The sequence below is a fragment of the Passer domesticus genome, chromosome 3 (genome assembly GCF_036417665.1).
Source record: "Passer domesticus isolate bPasDom1 chromosome 3, bPasDom1.hap1, whole genome shotgun sequence".
In the NCBI taxonomy this organism is placed as follows: Eukaryota; Metazoa; Chordata; class Aves; order Passeriformes; family Passeridae; genus Passer; species Passer domesticus.
In genome coordinates this window covers 5218099-5233395 of record NC_087476.1, presented here as the reverse complement: position 1 = coordinate 5233395, position 15297 = coordinate 5218099, and the positions used below count along the sequence as shown (strand labels likewise).

At 37.8% G+C, this 15297-nt stretch overlaps 2 long non-coding RNA genes across 4 annotated transcripts in view; one reads left to right on the top strand and one right to left on the bottom strand.

Annotated features, from left to right (window-relative positions):
• Window positions 1–6698, top strand: part of LOC135295862 (uncharacterized) — a 16393-nt gene extending 9695 nt beyond the window's left edge. The window contains exons 4-6 of one of the 3 annotated variants that reach the window (XR_010357927.1): window positions 1496–2146; window positions 3065–3233; window positions 6200–6698. This is a non-coding gene — a long non-coding RNA (uncharacterized LOC135295862). Of the gene's footprint in view, window positions 1–1495; window positions 3234–6199 lie in introns of all 3 variants that reach the window. The other 2 variants (XR_010357926.1, XR_010357925.1) reach the window with 2 other exon arrangements.
• LOC135295863 (uncharacterized) overlaps window positions 1–15297 on the bottom strand; it is a 21641-nt gene extending 6344 nt beyond the window's left edge. The window contains exons 1-3 of the long non-coding RNA XR_010357928.1: window positions 15267–15297; window positions 12846–12915; window positions 7580–7639 (exon numbers count right to left, since the gene is read on the bottom strand). This is a non-coding gene — a long non-coding RNA (uncharacterized LOC135295863). The remainder of the gene's footprint in view (window positions 1–7579; window positions 7640–12845; window positions 12916–15266) is intronic.

The window sequence follows — 15297 nt, the reverse complement described above, 5'->3', positions numbered from 1 at the left end:
TGTTTGTTTGTTTGTTTGTTTGTACTTTTGTTTGTTTTTGTTAAACTCAGATGAAAGTCCTTTTTATAAATTTTTTTCCTGAGTAATTTATTAAAACTTTGAACAAGGTTATGAAAGACTCTGTAAACAGAGAAACAAGGAAAAATCACATTCATATTAAATAGTCAACAATTTTTACAGTTATTTACAGGTAGAACGAACCACTTTTACCATTTTTCTAATCACTTTTTGTACCATTTCCATGCCAGTCATGCCAGCACTGATAAATGCCCTATTTTCTTCTGAGGTTCTTGACACTTTCTGCACTTAATTAGTTGCACAACCTTGTGTCATTCAGCTGCAATGTAACAGTGAATTATTTTAGGAATCAGTGGGTATGCTCAGAAATAGTTCATAGTTTCAGTGAGATAAATCTCCATGAGATTTGATATGTCAAGGGGAGCTCACTTGGTGTTACAATTTTTCCAGATGACTGATTTCTTAAATACCCAGCAAAAGCTCAGGAATTGCCATTGATTCTGCATTGATTACCTCAATACCTTTGACTCTTGCAGGTACACAGGAAAAAATACACAAGGGAAAGGTGTTGTAAATCGAGGTGGGACAAAGAGATGTGGAGGAAAAAAAGTCCCATCTCATGGTTTATATATCATGTGAAGCTTATGAGGAAGGAAAATGAGATCTTCATCAGCATTAATATTGTGGAAGAGAGTAATTCCATGCACTGATAAGGGAAAGCTTCAGTAGCAACAGAAGCACATGGGTCATATATTGGTCATATATTGGTTTTCCTAAGGAAACTAGAGCACCATGACAATCACAGAGATCACATTGGCTGATATGAAGGATTTGGGCTATTCTGCCTTTTTTTCCACCCCTCTCTTTCCTCCAGATATCTTGAGGAGAGATTGATTCACTTGATTCTTTTGCAGTCTAGAGATGTTCACAGAAGATGAGATCTTCTGCTTTTGTTTGTTGTTTTATTTTGTTTTAAACTTTATCTGCTTGAATAATTCCTGCATTTTTTCTCAACACTTTCTACTTTTCATTTTTCTGACTTTGTTACTGCCAGTCTGAAACAGCTTTAGTTACCCAGGATAACCTATTTGGCAGTGCCTGTTGGGGGCACACATATGGTCCATGATGGAAACCTCAGGTTTACATTCTTGAAAATTTCCATACTCTGTTAACTTTTCAAGCTGTCCCCACCTCTGTTCTATGTAAATGCATGTCCTAAATCTTGTCATTTCCAGATCAATGGAGCAACTGTCTTAGTGAAAATCCTCTTCTGCCAGTTGTTAAAGCGTGCAGCTCACTTAAAGCAGAGAAGCTGATTTTCTGGGAACTGCTCAAATCATAATGTTAAATATTCCTTGCTGAGTGGGTTCACATTGACTATGACTGTAGGCAATTAATATGAGTTTCCCAAATGACAGCCGTTTTCTCTTGGTAGTTTTATTTTTACTTTTGTTGTTGTTGTTTGTTTTTGTCCCAGAAACAATTTAACTTGGGCAGACGAAGACAGGTTGCTATTGTGAATCTGCTGCAATGCTTCCAGGTATTCATAACATTGCTTACATTGCTAAGTGCTGTGAGGGGAAAGTATCAAAGGTAAGGGATTATGCTCTGCTGAAGCTGATGAAACAGTTCCTCCAGTTTGAAGAATTGTGACAAATGAAAACCTCTTATACACAAACCCGAGTTATCCAGGTTGTCTGTTAATGAAACAGATGTCAGTTTGCTTAAATTCCAGGCTTCCTTTTTTTCCCTGCTCTTCAAGTCTTTGAATTTGTGCCTGAGCAAAAGTTTGGAGAGTGCTCTTGTGCAACATTTGTCTATATGGTACAAAAATTCCTTAATTTGACTCCACCAGAATTAAAAATAGGATATTTTATATATATTTAAAGACATTTTTGCAGAAATTGGATCACATTTCTTTGTTCTGGTTTTCATCTGATTCATAATTACTTCACTGAAATGCAAATATACAGTAGTTCAGCAGAGGGTAGAATTGATCAGACCCAAATTAATCTTCTCACATTAAATGACCAATTTAACAGGTTCTGTAGGCTCCCCATGTAGTAGATGAAGAGAGATGGACAACTGCAAGAAGGCTCCACATCACTTCTCTGCAGATGTCTGAAAAGTAGGATAAAATATTCTCTGCAATAGATTCTTTTTATCCAGGGAAAATGAAAAGGCTACACTAGATCATCTCCAGAAGTCTGCAGTTAGGCAATATACCTTGAATTTTCTTTAGGTGTTCAGAAACCTGAAAAACAAGACATTGCAGATTCTCTGAGAATTCAATGGTGATTAAAAGCTGGAAGCAGCTTTGTAATAGGAGCATCTTTCTTCAGCTCTCTCAAGTGGTGTCAAGGCAAATAACATTGAGAAAAAAAAAAGATTATGAGGGTCTAGCCATTTCAGTAAGGAATTAGATTGGCAAGGAGGTTTGAAAGGGATATATTTGTAGTTAATAGGCAGAAAAACTTAATAGCAAAGAAAGGCCAACTGGAAGATTATAATATAGCCATAGTGTAACTATAGAGGAAAGCAGACATAGTTTTTATAGATTTTTAATACAGATAATTTGCATTGTACCACAGGAACTAAGCCCCTGTATGCCAATTGCATAGCATTCTTAAAACAAGTGGTTTTCTATCAGTGATGCCCTTACAGGAACCAGTACAGGGTTTTCAGACATACATGAGATTTTACTTCACAAAGTTCTGTTCTGACAAGATAATTTGTCAGAACAAAATATCTGCACCTGCTCCACTGAAATTGGCTCATTTGACACTGCTTTTGTAGCAGTTTGACCCTACTTTTGTACCAGTGCTGTAAGCCTACAGGAGCCATCACATTTGGGCAGTGGGAAGTTATTGCACTTCCAGACATATAATTTACCACTTAACAGTTTTATTCCTTAAAGAGATATAAACTCACATATCTTCTGCATTTAAAAGGCCATAACAGTACACCCCATCTCTGTTGATATATCAGGTAGTTCTTTATGCACTGAATATGAGGATATTTGGTAATACAAACACTTTTTTTAAAGCAAACAGGAAGACAAATCCCCTGCCCTGGACCTGTAATGGATTCATCAGCTCAACACTGCTAAAGCCACATCAAACATCCACAAAAATTCCTATCAACTCCTCACTTATTGCTTAGTCCATTGTTGCAAACGTGAGGACAGTTTCTGCTGGTGGTTCTTCTGGGACAAGGTGTGTAAACATAGTTCATTAGTTACCCTTTCAAATTTTGAAGTGACGTAAAATGGAACAACATCTTTTCTTCATATCTGTTCCAAAGAAGACAAGGAATCTTCTTCTCTCGTACTGCAGCTGTGACCCAAAGAGAGAAACTAATATCTAGTACTTATCTAATTTTCAGACAGTTGAATTCTAACTTCCATAAAGTGTTAGGGCTGGAAGAGAAATGCTGGTCTCACTCATTTCCATGCCTTATCTGCTGTAGGGAGAGCTTAACTATAACATAATTCACCAAGTTCTGAAACCAAGTTCTGAAACCAAGTTTAGGTATTAATAGTACATAGTAGCATACAGCTGTTGCAAAGTCAAAAAGGTTTGGTACAGCAAAAAGTTTTTTCTCCCAATGCAGAATATTTTTTGTAATTCAAACAATACCTTGGATTGATTTCTCACTACTGTCCTGGATGTTGCTGGTCCATTAAACATGAAGGTTTGAGTTTTACCAAACCAGTCCAGGATTGAAGAAGATCATGAGGTGTGCCCACTTGCAATTAAGGATTTTTAGCCACATGAAAAATACAGATGATATATATTATGTGAGTTTTCTCGCTTTTATCAAGGAAAATTGTTAACAATTGAGACCTTATTGAGAATTAAAGAGCATAGGATACAAATGAGACAGAGCAAGTGCTTCAAAGTACCAATTTGGACACATCTCAATAATTCTTATCAGCATTAGGCTGATTGGTTTTGCATGCTTTATACACTTTGACTCTGCACCAGCACAGCAAGTAATCCAGAATTCTTGTATTTTTGGAAATAATGTCGTTATACTTCTGCTCTTCTTTTTCCCTACATGCAAAAGAAGGTCAAGAATCTGAGTCATGTTAGGGAGTACTTAAGGAAGACTAGCAAACAAACGTATTTGTACTGTAAATAATGCATATTTAAAACTACAAAACAAAGTTCACTTCTCTGCTTAAGGTAGAACATTGTTTGCAGCAGCATCATTTGATACATCAAGAAAATAAAGGGTAACAAATACTATTAATTCAAACAATAAAAGAAGCCACTGAAGGGATTTTGTCTTATTTAGTGGCTTTACCTAAAGTTGCATGTAAAAGCTGTTATTTTTGATACCTGCTGAGAAATGAGTCTAAATCCCTGGAACCTGTTGCATTTCTTTGCCCAGATATGTGGACAGTTCTTGTCTGCAGAACAAGTGCTTACAGTTTCTATATCCCTCATGGAAACTACATTTCTCTGAATCTATAAAACTGGCCACGTAATCAAGTTTCTCACTAAGGAATTAGATCCCCAAATGTAGATATATCTAATCTTTGAAAAGAAACATGTTCTCAGTCACTTAGTGTACCAAATGTCTCAGGAGATATAATGATAAGCTTTTACCTTTAGCTAGCTGATTTAATTTTTAGTTAATATGTACTGACCTAAAGCCACATTCCTCGGTTCCTTGTCAAACTGGTTGTTGTTTTCAATTCAGTACTATTTGGGGAACTGCTTATTGAATAAAGAAAACTTCCACAGAAGCACAAATTTCCAGCATTATTGGCTAATTAAGGCTTTGTCTACGCTGGCAGCTGGGGACTTTAGGCAATCTCATGCCCATATGCACTAACCATTTTACATTGTAAATCTCTTGGCTGGGTCTTAAGTGACAGTCTTGCCTGATGCTGCAAAAAATGTTGGCACGAGGCTGATCTGACCCCTTCATACCATGTGCTTTGAAATTATCTGGGCACACAATCTGTAAGCACTATAAATCGATCTGCTGCAGTCCCACAAGTCCTTGTTTCTGACTTCTTGCAGTTCCCACATATCCTTTATTTTCCTTTTGTCACCCATACGCACAGACAATCTCAGAAAAAAACCAGAAAATTCACAATCGGCTGCTAAAAAAGCACATTTTCACATTCTATAAAGGAAACTGATTCACCTAAACATTCAGTCAAGCAATATGAAGCAGCAGATCCATAGTTTATAATCCTTGGGAATGTGGGGGAAGCAGTCAGGTTCACTGTGGATAATGCAAAATTTGCTATAAATATCAGGTAAGATTTCCCTTGTGCATCATGAGGACAGTGCTTCAAGGCACCTCATGGCAGAGGCAAAACATTTAACAGGATAAAATAAAATTTACCTTAGAAACTTGTTTTATGCACGGATTTTTCCAAGGCTTTTTGCAAGGATCTTGCTTTTGTTATACAAGCACCTAAGAGCAAATTGAGCCTTGTGTGCATGTGCAATACATATTGAAGAAAAATATTTTCAGGTTAATAGTCTTCAAAACTCAAGGAATGCTGGAATTCTTCAGACCATTCAGAAAGCAGATTGGTTTTATTGAGTCCAAAGAAAGGCTTTTTCTTTCTTTCTTTCTTTCTTTCTTTCTTTCTTTCTTTCTTTCTTTCTTTCTTTCTTTCTTTCTTTCTTTCTTTCTTTCTTTCTTTCTTTCTTTCTTTCTTTCTTTCTTTCTTTCTTTCTTTCTTTCTTTCTTTCTTTCTTTCTTTCTTTCTTTCTTTCTTTCTTTCTTTCTTTCTTTCTTTCCTTCTTTCTTTCCTTCTTTCTTTCCTTCTTTCTTTCCTTCTTTCCTTCTTTCCTTCTTTCCTTCTTTCCTTCTTTCTTTCTTTCTTATTATTTTTAAAAATTATTTTTTGGTGCTACTCTTGACATTTTGTTCAGTGGCTAACAGTAGTTTCAGACCTTGTTTTCTGCAGTTCCTCTCCTTTTTTTTTTTTCCTCCAGATTTTCTGCATTTCTCATCATCATCATCACTACTTTTATTCTTCTTATGAAAAGGACCAATGATGACTTATAACCTCTGCCTTCTTGACCTCTTTCAGCTCCACAACATCATGCATGCATATGTAGTATAGCCAGCCTAAATCCTGCTTAAATTTGTGTAATAGCTTAGATTTTTTTGAGGTAGATATTGCACTAAGGCAACTCCATCCTTTCAGGAGGGACTGAATTTCCAACTGGCAAAGGAAAGCAGGTGGGATAATGAAAATGGATCTACGCTGAAGAGGCTTCAGTGTGAGTAGCCTTAAAGGTGGCCTGGTTAGAGAGGGAAAATTACGGAGCAGAAGAAAATGTCTGCTGGAAAATACTGGCAGAGATATTCCCAGCCAGCCTGGCAGCTGTGAGCCTGGGAACTTTCATACTACAAACATCCCTGACAACTGCATCTGGCCTCCTTATGTACAGCTGGGGTTCCCAGAAGCCAGAGATATCCTGAGAAGCACAAGTTACAAGAAATTGTAACAGCCGTATATCAGCTGAAAAACTGGAAACAGTTTGGGGACATGATCATGGTCTGAAAGAACCAAAATTATCATCATCTATTTGCTGGTTCAGGTGAAAAATTTAAATTAAAAACATTCATTGGCTCCTTGTAGTGGTGATGTCCTGTGCTTTCTTATGTCTCTATGTTATAAAAAGGATTTAATTTTTATCTAAATTGGAGCCTCTGTTTCTGAGAACTTTTTGTTCTCCTTCCCTTCCCTTCCCTTCCCTTCCCTTCCCTTCCCTTCCCTTCCCTTCCCTTCCCTTCCCTTCCCTTCCCTTCCCTTCCCTTCCCTTCCCTTCCCTTCCCTTCCCTTCCCTTCCCTTCCCTTCCCTTCCCTTCCCTTCCCTTCCCTTCCCTTCCCTTCCCTTCCCTTCCCTTCCCTTCCCTTCCCTTCCCTTCCCTTCCCTTCCCTTCCCTTCCCTTCCCTTCCCTTCCCTTCCCTTCCCTTCCCTTCCCTTCCCTTCCCTTCCCTTCCCTTCCCTTCCCTTCCCTTCCCTTCCCTTCCCTTCCCTTCCCTTCCCCTTCCCCTTCCCCTTCCCCTTTCCCTTTTTTTTCCCATGGATTCTCAACAGGGATATCTCATGAATTCCAGACTCCATGAGACAGTCCATTGTCATATTGATCCCTCTTTGGTTCTCCTTTTGAGATCAATTTTAGGAATTGTTTTATAATTCAACAGGCGTTATAATATTATAAATACTATATTATTATACAAGAGTACAAGGAAAATGAGCAGCCATGTAGTCTGGGGGTCTGGAAGATGCAGAGTCTTAGAACAGTTGGGGTTGGAAAGGACTTCTGGAGGTCCCTTTGTCCACCCTCCCTGATCAAGCAGAGCTATCCAAAGCCAGTTTCCCAGGTGGACAGATGGATTTTGAATATCAGCAGGTCATGGTTCCTGGTGCCAGCCTGGGAGAGATGTTTGCCAGCAATACTTGAAATTTTCCGTGTCTGGTAAAAGTGTTTCTTGTAGCCACATGTAGGGCCTCCTCAAAAATCTTCTAAGGAAGTCTTAGCTGTCTGAGGGGTACCTCAAATTTAAATTTTATACCTGTGTGAGGTAGAAGAGATCCAGGACCTCGCTAGATGAACAGAGGTGGTAGACTCATCTCTGAAAAGAAAAAAAAAATGTAATTCCATGAAGTGTTGCAAGTTGTATCACCTGGACAGCTTCCATAAGACCCTCTGACAAAGTAATATAATTAATGCATCAAAGAGTGTGATCTTTTTGAGTGACTAATAATAATAAAAAAACATATACAAATGCAGGAAGGGATTACCTAAATCTTGGCAATAATTTTTGACTGTGGATGTTCATTCTGAAATGCTCCAGTCAAATGTTACATTTGGCTTTTTGGGCAGCCAGCAGAGTGGTGGAAATCTGTTCTTCCTTCAGGATGAACAGGGATGTGAAGAGAAGATGACAATGTTTGGACCTCAACCATATCAAATAAATCATCTGATATTTCATATTTTCTTATATTTTTATATAGTCTTGTCTTTGATGTAAATTAATATCAAATTCTACTCCTAATTTGATAGGTGTGGCTTTTTTAACACAGTGTATGATAACATATAGTTTAGTCCATAACCAGTGCAAATGTGTCCTATTGCTTAATGCTCCATTCTTAGAGATGATACTAGACATAGGTATTTATAAGCCATAAAATCTCTGACAATATTCCAGAAAACTACTGACTACTTACAGTATTACTCCAGTGATATTGGCTACTGAAACCATTAATTTCTTTTAGTTGGCACTGAATGCACCAAATGATGATAATACAATATGTGACCTCTCCAATGCTTATAAATATTATAGATGCTTTTGCAGAAGTTTCAACACTGTGTCAAAATATTTACTTACTTATTGTGGAATTGGGCTTATAATGAGCTAAAGAATCCTGCCTCATTCATGCAAAATAATTGAAGAGATAATTGAGTGAAAGCAATTTCTCCCAGCCACCTGCATGAGGAGCATTTGTTGAAATTGCCTTTTCTCTGTAACCAATTATCATGTTGGTTACTGACAGTATCACATTGAACTTCATTAACCAACAGCTCCTGGATCCTGCAAAACTGAATGTGCTTAATTATAATCTCAGTCTACTATGCTGATTATTGCAAACGCATCCTAAATAGAAAAATTAGATTTATCAATTGCAGCTTTAATGCTGAATGAGGCAACAGCACAACTACATTTTTGTAGCTCCTGTTTGGCATGGAGCTTGTGTGGTTGGGCAGGAAAACACTGTATTGACAACTGAAGGGTGTTTTTGTCACCTTTGTAATATCTCTCATAACTGAGAGTGATATTTCTAGCTGACAACTTTGTCTTGCAGCACTTTCACTCCTAAACAACAATTCTGGGAGCAGTGGAGCTGAAGCAGCGGGTGGGATTTAGCTGGCACATAAAGACACCTATATGTCATTTTAGAATAGAATAATAGAATAGTTTGTGTTGGAAGAAACCTTTAAAGGTCACCTAGACCACCACTTGTGCCATGGACAGGGACACCTTCCACTGTCCCAGGCTGCTCCAAGCCCCATCCAACCTGGCCTTGAACCCTTCCAGGGAAGAGGCAGCCCCAGCTTCTCTGGGCACCCTGTGCCAACCCTACTCATTCTGCACTTCTGTGATTTATCTGTGTAAATATTGCAGACTTCATAAAAAACATTGACGTCATCACAAATAAAAGGAGTGGGATAAAATCACTTGAATTGGAGCAGAACACAGCAACAGAGCTCACAACTGAAGTTTTGTTATGACATTCCTGTTAATACAAATCCCTGCATCAGTTGCTTGATTTCTCTTAGAAGTGAATGGGGAAAAGGTGTCATGGCCTAATTCTTACTGGACATGTGTTTCCTGAAGGATGAGATGAACTAAAATCTAGAAATACCAATTTCTTCTTTTGACCACAACAGGAAGATTAGGAGGCTTCCAAAGGGATTTTCACTTTGCTTTTTTCCAGAACTGCAGGAGCTGCACCTTCAGAGTTGACTTCAATGGGCTACTGTGCAAGCAAATTACTTGAAGAGTAGCATCTAAGTACAGAGCAATTATTCTCTTCTGCTTCCCTCTGAATCACGTAGCAAAAAGACAGAAATTTAAAGAACTAGCTGTTCTTTTTTTTTCTGTAAGAGAAATTCTTTTCTGTAAGAGAAACATCAGCCTGCTAATTATAAATTAAATATAGTCACCAGTATGTCTATGTGTGTTCATATACATACACTCAAGTATATACACATGCATGGAGTTTACAGTTTCCTCTTTACTGACATTTTAAAGGGGAGTTTTTATCCTTTTAATTTCAAATCTTTTAGCTCAAACATTACTTTGTTTATAAAATGTAACCACAAAAGTTTACAACCCTCCATCCCCACTAAAAAAACAAAAACAAAAACAAGAACCAAAACCAAACCATAAACTCCTCAAACCACATTTTCAAGATCATTTTTGGTAGGGACTTTCTTTCTTTCTTTCTTTCTTTCTTTCTTTCTTTCTTTCTTTCTTTCTTTCTTTCTTTCTTTCTTTCTTTCTTTCTTTCTTTCTTTCTTTCTTTCTTTCTTTCTCTCTTTCTTTCTCTCTTTCTTTCTCTCTTTCTTTCTTTCTCTTTCTTTCTTTCTTTCTTTCTTTCTTTCTTTCTTTCTTTCTTTCTTTCTTTCTTTCTTTCTTTCTTTCTTTCTTTCTTTCTTTCTTTCTTTCTTTCTTTCTTTCTTTCTTTCTTTCTTTCTTTCTTTCTTTCTTTTTCTCTTTCCTCTTTCTTTCTTTATCTTTCTTTCTTTTTCTTTCTCTTTCCTTCTCTCTTTCTTTCTTCTTTCTTCCTTTCTTTCCTTTCTTTCCTTTCTTATATACAACATTGCTCTTCATTGCCTTAATGTGGAGAATAGTTCCTCCCCAAACCTGCTTTTTTTTTTGGAATTTTGCTGTAATCATTGCAATGAGACATGTAGCAGAAGGCTATTCACCCTCGTAGCAAGAAAGTTTTCTGATGTGGGAAATTTCTGGATGAACAAGCACCATGATTTAGACTCTTGATTTTAATTTTTTTTAATTGTGCTACTAGGATGAAAGAAAAAAAATATTAAAACCCCCACTAACTGGTGTATTCTATAACTACCAGTGCCACTCTTTATAAAAAGCCCAAGAAAACATAATTTAAAAGGAGATACTATCATCTGTGTCAGCAATGTGGTGCTCCTAGGACATAGGAACAAGTGTGAGGTAGGAGCAGTGACTAAATCACTGAGGTGGAAAAGGAACATCAGATATCCTGGCTGACGTCTTGTTTGTTTGGATGAATGTTCTCTGGAGGTATTGACACAAAGAATTCTGGAGTCATACACTCCAACCTCCCACTAATTGTGGAATTGAGCAGGAATTTTCTCAATGAGAAAAGTTAGTCTCTGACCCAACTCTTGGTGTCCTTGACTCTAATAAGGCTTTAAAAAAACTTTAAAATAACGTTAATAAATTCCTGTTTCTATATACCTTGAAATATCACCCACATATTTGATACCTGAAGATCCTAAAGATATTATAAGGTTATTTTATGTAGAAAATGAAATATGGTTGAGATCAAGGTTTGATAACAAGAACAGTAATGTTAGGAGCTAAACTAAATTACTTTTAAAAGTTCTTTTTCCACCCAAACCATCCTGTTATTCTATGTTCAAAACTAGCAGCTTTTACTACTTGGATAAGGGTGTTCAAACCTACATAGAAATTATGAAAATGCTAAAACTCTTGTTATCTTGGCCATTGAATTTAGCTCACCTCAATGTTGACCATGATTTTAACCTTGACCAGTCAATGACTTTGAGACAGGAAAATATAAATTCTGCCTATTTTTAAGTATCAACTTCGTTTCTTTAAAGTCAGTGCAAGGAAAACTGAGTCTTTTCTTGCTTAATCACACAAGAAAACTGCTTGGATAAACCTCTCCAGATATAAATCTCCAGATTTATATGATTTTTTTTTATATTAGGAACTTCTTCTCTGAAAGAGTGGTTAGGGATTGGAACAGGCTGCCCACGGAAGTGGTTGAGTCACCATTCCTGGGAGTGTTCAGAAAATGAGCAGATGTGATATGGTTCGTGGTGATACTCAGACAAAGGCTGGACTTCATGATCTTGGAGGTTTTTTCCAGCCTTAATGATTCTGTGATCCTCTTCTATAATTAGAACTAGGAGATGTTTTAAGGGATTGGTCCATTATAATGTCTTGGTCCACAGATAACAAAATCTCGTTTGTGTTTTAAACAAAGCCAGTGGGTGTTGGCACACACTTTGTTTAAATGAGAAACTATTTTACATTTATAAATTGGAACTTACAAAGAATCAGTGGTTATATTTTAAAAATTCTTTTTTTCCAACCTCTCTAGTTAACCTAAAATAATTTCAGAGCTGTCTCTGTTTTGTAACAATAAAATTCCCCAGAGGCTGGTACACCATAAAACAAACAAACAGATAAATGGCCATTTCATAGAATCACAGAAGAGTTAGTGTTGGAATTGCTGACTAGTTCAGGTTTGACTCACAAATATGCCATTCCTTTGCCCTGTCATTTAAGGAAGCAGACCTCGTCATCATCCTCTGAATGTGCTTTATGTGTAACACAGAGACTGTAGTCCACAGGGAATCCTGGGTGCTATTTTAATGAAATTAAGTGTAATTAAAGTAATAAATATCAGCAACAGAAGCCCCTGGATGCTGCTGGCAATGTTCCACTTCCCCATGGCACTTCAGTGACTAAAATATATTGAAAAAAAAATGTGTAGGGAAAGGGCTGTGTTTCTCTTCCCCCTAAATGGAAGGTTAAATGTTTGATATTTTCAACTCCAGTACAAATAATTTCTGCTTTTGACTCCTGATTTCATTTTCATCCTGGTGTCCCTGTAGAAACTTGTCCCTTTGTTGCTTGCTCAGTGCCCAACTCAAATGAAAGGGATTCAGTATCGCAGTGAGGATGAATAAATTAACATTAGTAAGGTGCTCAGCAGAGTGGGTGGATGTTAGGAAAGAGAGGGAAACATGGATCATTGACCAGGGCTTCCCATTTAATTGTAAATTTTGGTTAATCTGTAATGACCTTCTCCTTTCTGGAAAAGCTGCTTTATTTTAATGTCATTTTACTTCCGTGTAGCCATACTATACTCTGTGGCTGTATCACTCCCTATAGCAGCAAACTACTTTGCATAAATAAATAAATAAATGAATAAATAAATAAATATAAATATATATATATACACAGAGAAAGAGGGAGAGCAAGAGAGAGGGAGCATTTGGGAGTATTTGACTAGAATTAACTCAACTATTTCTTCAGCACGATGAAGTCTGGATGAATGGTTTTTCATGTTAAATCCTTCTAGAACACCCGAGCCTCTAAAAGAAAAAAAAAGTAAACAATATATTTTGTTGTAATAAAACCAGAATATTAGCAGTTCAATCGTGATCAAATTTTAGAAAAAATAGTCAGTGAAAATCCTCATATCCTATGACTTTGGTGATATTTCTTCCACCCTTCCATTTTTGTCTCATTTTAACATATCTATGCTATAGTTAAATTTCAACTCATATTCTTTTGAGCGTATTTTTAAGCATATATTGCTGGTTCAGTGGCTGTGAACTGAACATCTGGAGAGTCACTGAAGGCAGGATCCATTTCCTGTACTTTAGACATGGACTGTAAAGCTCTTTTAAGTTCTTAATCTAGACTCTTTGTGCAGTCAGGGAGAGAGAACTCTTGGTTTCAATTAATATAATCCTAATTGGATGGCTAATAAATTTTATTTACACATCATTTATTTATACATCAAATTAAATTTTCTCTCAGTTTTAGTTCAGTCAGTGTTCAGAAAAGAGCTCCTGTACACTGGCTGCAGAATCACTGTGAAAGGGATATTTCCTGGAGCACATCTGATTTTTTTTTCCTGTATTTCTCTGTCCAGCTGCAGAAAATACATCTGGAAGACTGAAAACAAAGGGAATGAAGAAACTTTGATTTTACCAACCATATTTTCTTCCAAACTGAGACCAGTCCCTTTTTCAATGAACCCACATGCACTGATCTGGGTTTTGTCATAAAGAAGAAAGTCAAACAGGTGCAGAAACCATCGCAATTTAATTCTTGTACTACTCAATACTTAATTAGAAAGGTAAGGCAAGTCTTGGAGCAGTATCAGTCTCTACCACAGAGGCTGTACGATGCACCCCACTGTGCATGCACTCATACAAATACAGATGTTCAGGAGCACTTGTACTCACTTGATATCCCATGTTTGCAACTGTTAGTGATTTCTCCAAGGCTGTTGTGGCATCTTAAATCTTTTTCCTACGCCTTGTACGCAGCTGATTTGACATGTCTTAGGCAAAAACAATCGCATTTTGTGGCTGTGACAGAAGTGTGGAGGTTTTTATGGAGATCGATGTGATGATGGGTGACAAGAAGCATCAGTGGGGTTCTGAAGGAAGATGTGGGTTTGCAGGAAGTTTCAGGGATGTGAAGGGGGGCTTAGGGGTGAGATCAATAAGTTATGATGAACACTTGAAGAGCAGTGAATGACTTCAGGAAGTTATTTCATGGTCGAAACTGCCTTTCCTTTCCTTAACTTCCCCTTGACAGCTGATCACACTGTGAAGTTGCAGTGGGACCATAGAACACTCAGGAGGCTGGCAGTCTCTTTGTCTCCAAAAAGCACTTTCTATCTCTAACATTCCTTTATAGGCATATAGACTCATAGTATGATTTAGACTGGAAGGGACCTTAAAGACCATTAAGTGACAACCCCTGTGCCATGGGCAGGGACAACTTCCGCTATCCCAGGTTGCTCCAAGCCCCAGCCAGCCTGGCCTTGAACTCTTTCAGGGATGGGGAAGCCACAGCTTCTCTGGGCAACCTGTGCCAGGGCCTCAAGCCCCTAATTTTTAAATATGTCTTTTTCATATTTCATCTAACGCTTTCCTCTTTCAGTTTAAAACAATTGCTTGTCTTTCCTGTACCTGGGAACCCAGATGTGGGTGCAGTGCTCCAGGTGTGGCCCTCACAAGAGTGGAGTAGAGGGTGAGCATCCCCTCCCTTGACTCTTAGGCCTCTCTTCTTGTGGTGTAGCCCAGAAGGTAATTGCCCAGGACTGACTCCTTGGGACTCTTGATTTTCCATCACTCTGGGGAAGACTGGGAAAGGATCTGCCTGGTTCTGCCTTAGAACAATGGAATGGGGAGAAGGGTTGTAGGCAAAGCCTGGAACAGCCCTGGAAACTGGGCTCAGGGCAGGAAAAGGCACAGCAATGACAATGGCACTGCTGAGAGGGACACAGAAATGTGTCTAGACACTTGTTTTACTGTAAGGCAGCAGAAAGGGAAAGAGACATTTGCCTCAGACTTCAAAATCTGTTTTTTTTCCTCCATAATCTCCACCTCCAAACAGTTCAGAAGGCTGAAAGCCTACTTGGACCTGATGAACTCGGAAATGTGCTGCAGTTTGTCTGTTCAGTGGGATTTGATAAATTGCATAATAAGAAAATAATACCCCCCAAAAGTTTCATTGCATTCAGGGCCACAGCCTGGAAATGACAGCAAGCATAGCTCAGGTTCCTGGTGCAATATGTGATCTCAGCCCCATCACAGTCCTTTGAGGTGAATCTTGACAAAAATAAAAACTTGGTCAAAGGGGAAAGATGGTTGTGTTAAGCTTTTTCCATTGTGACTTCAGCTGAAAGACATGGAAAACTTACATTAAATAACAGGAGAAAAGGGAGGCCTTCA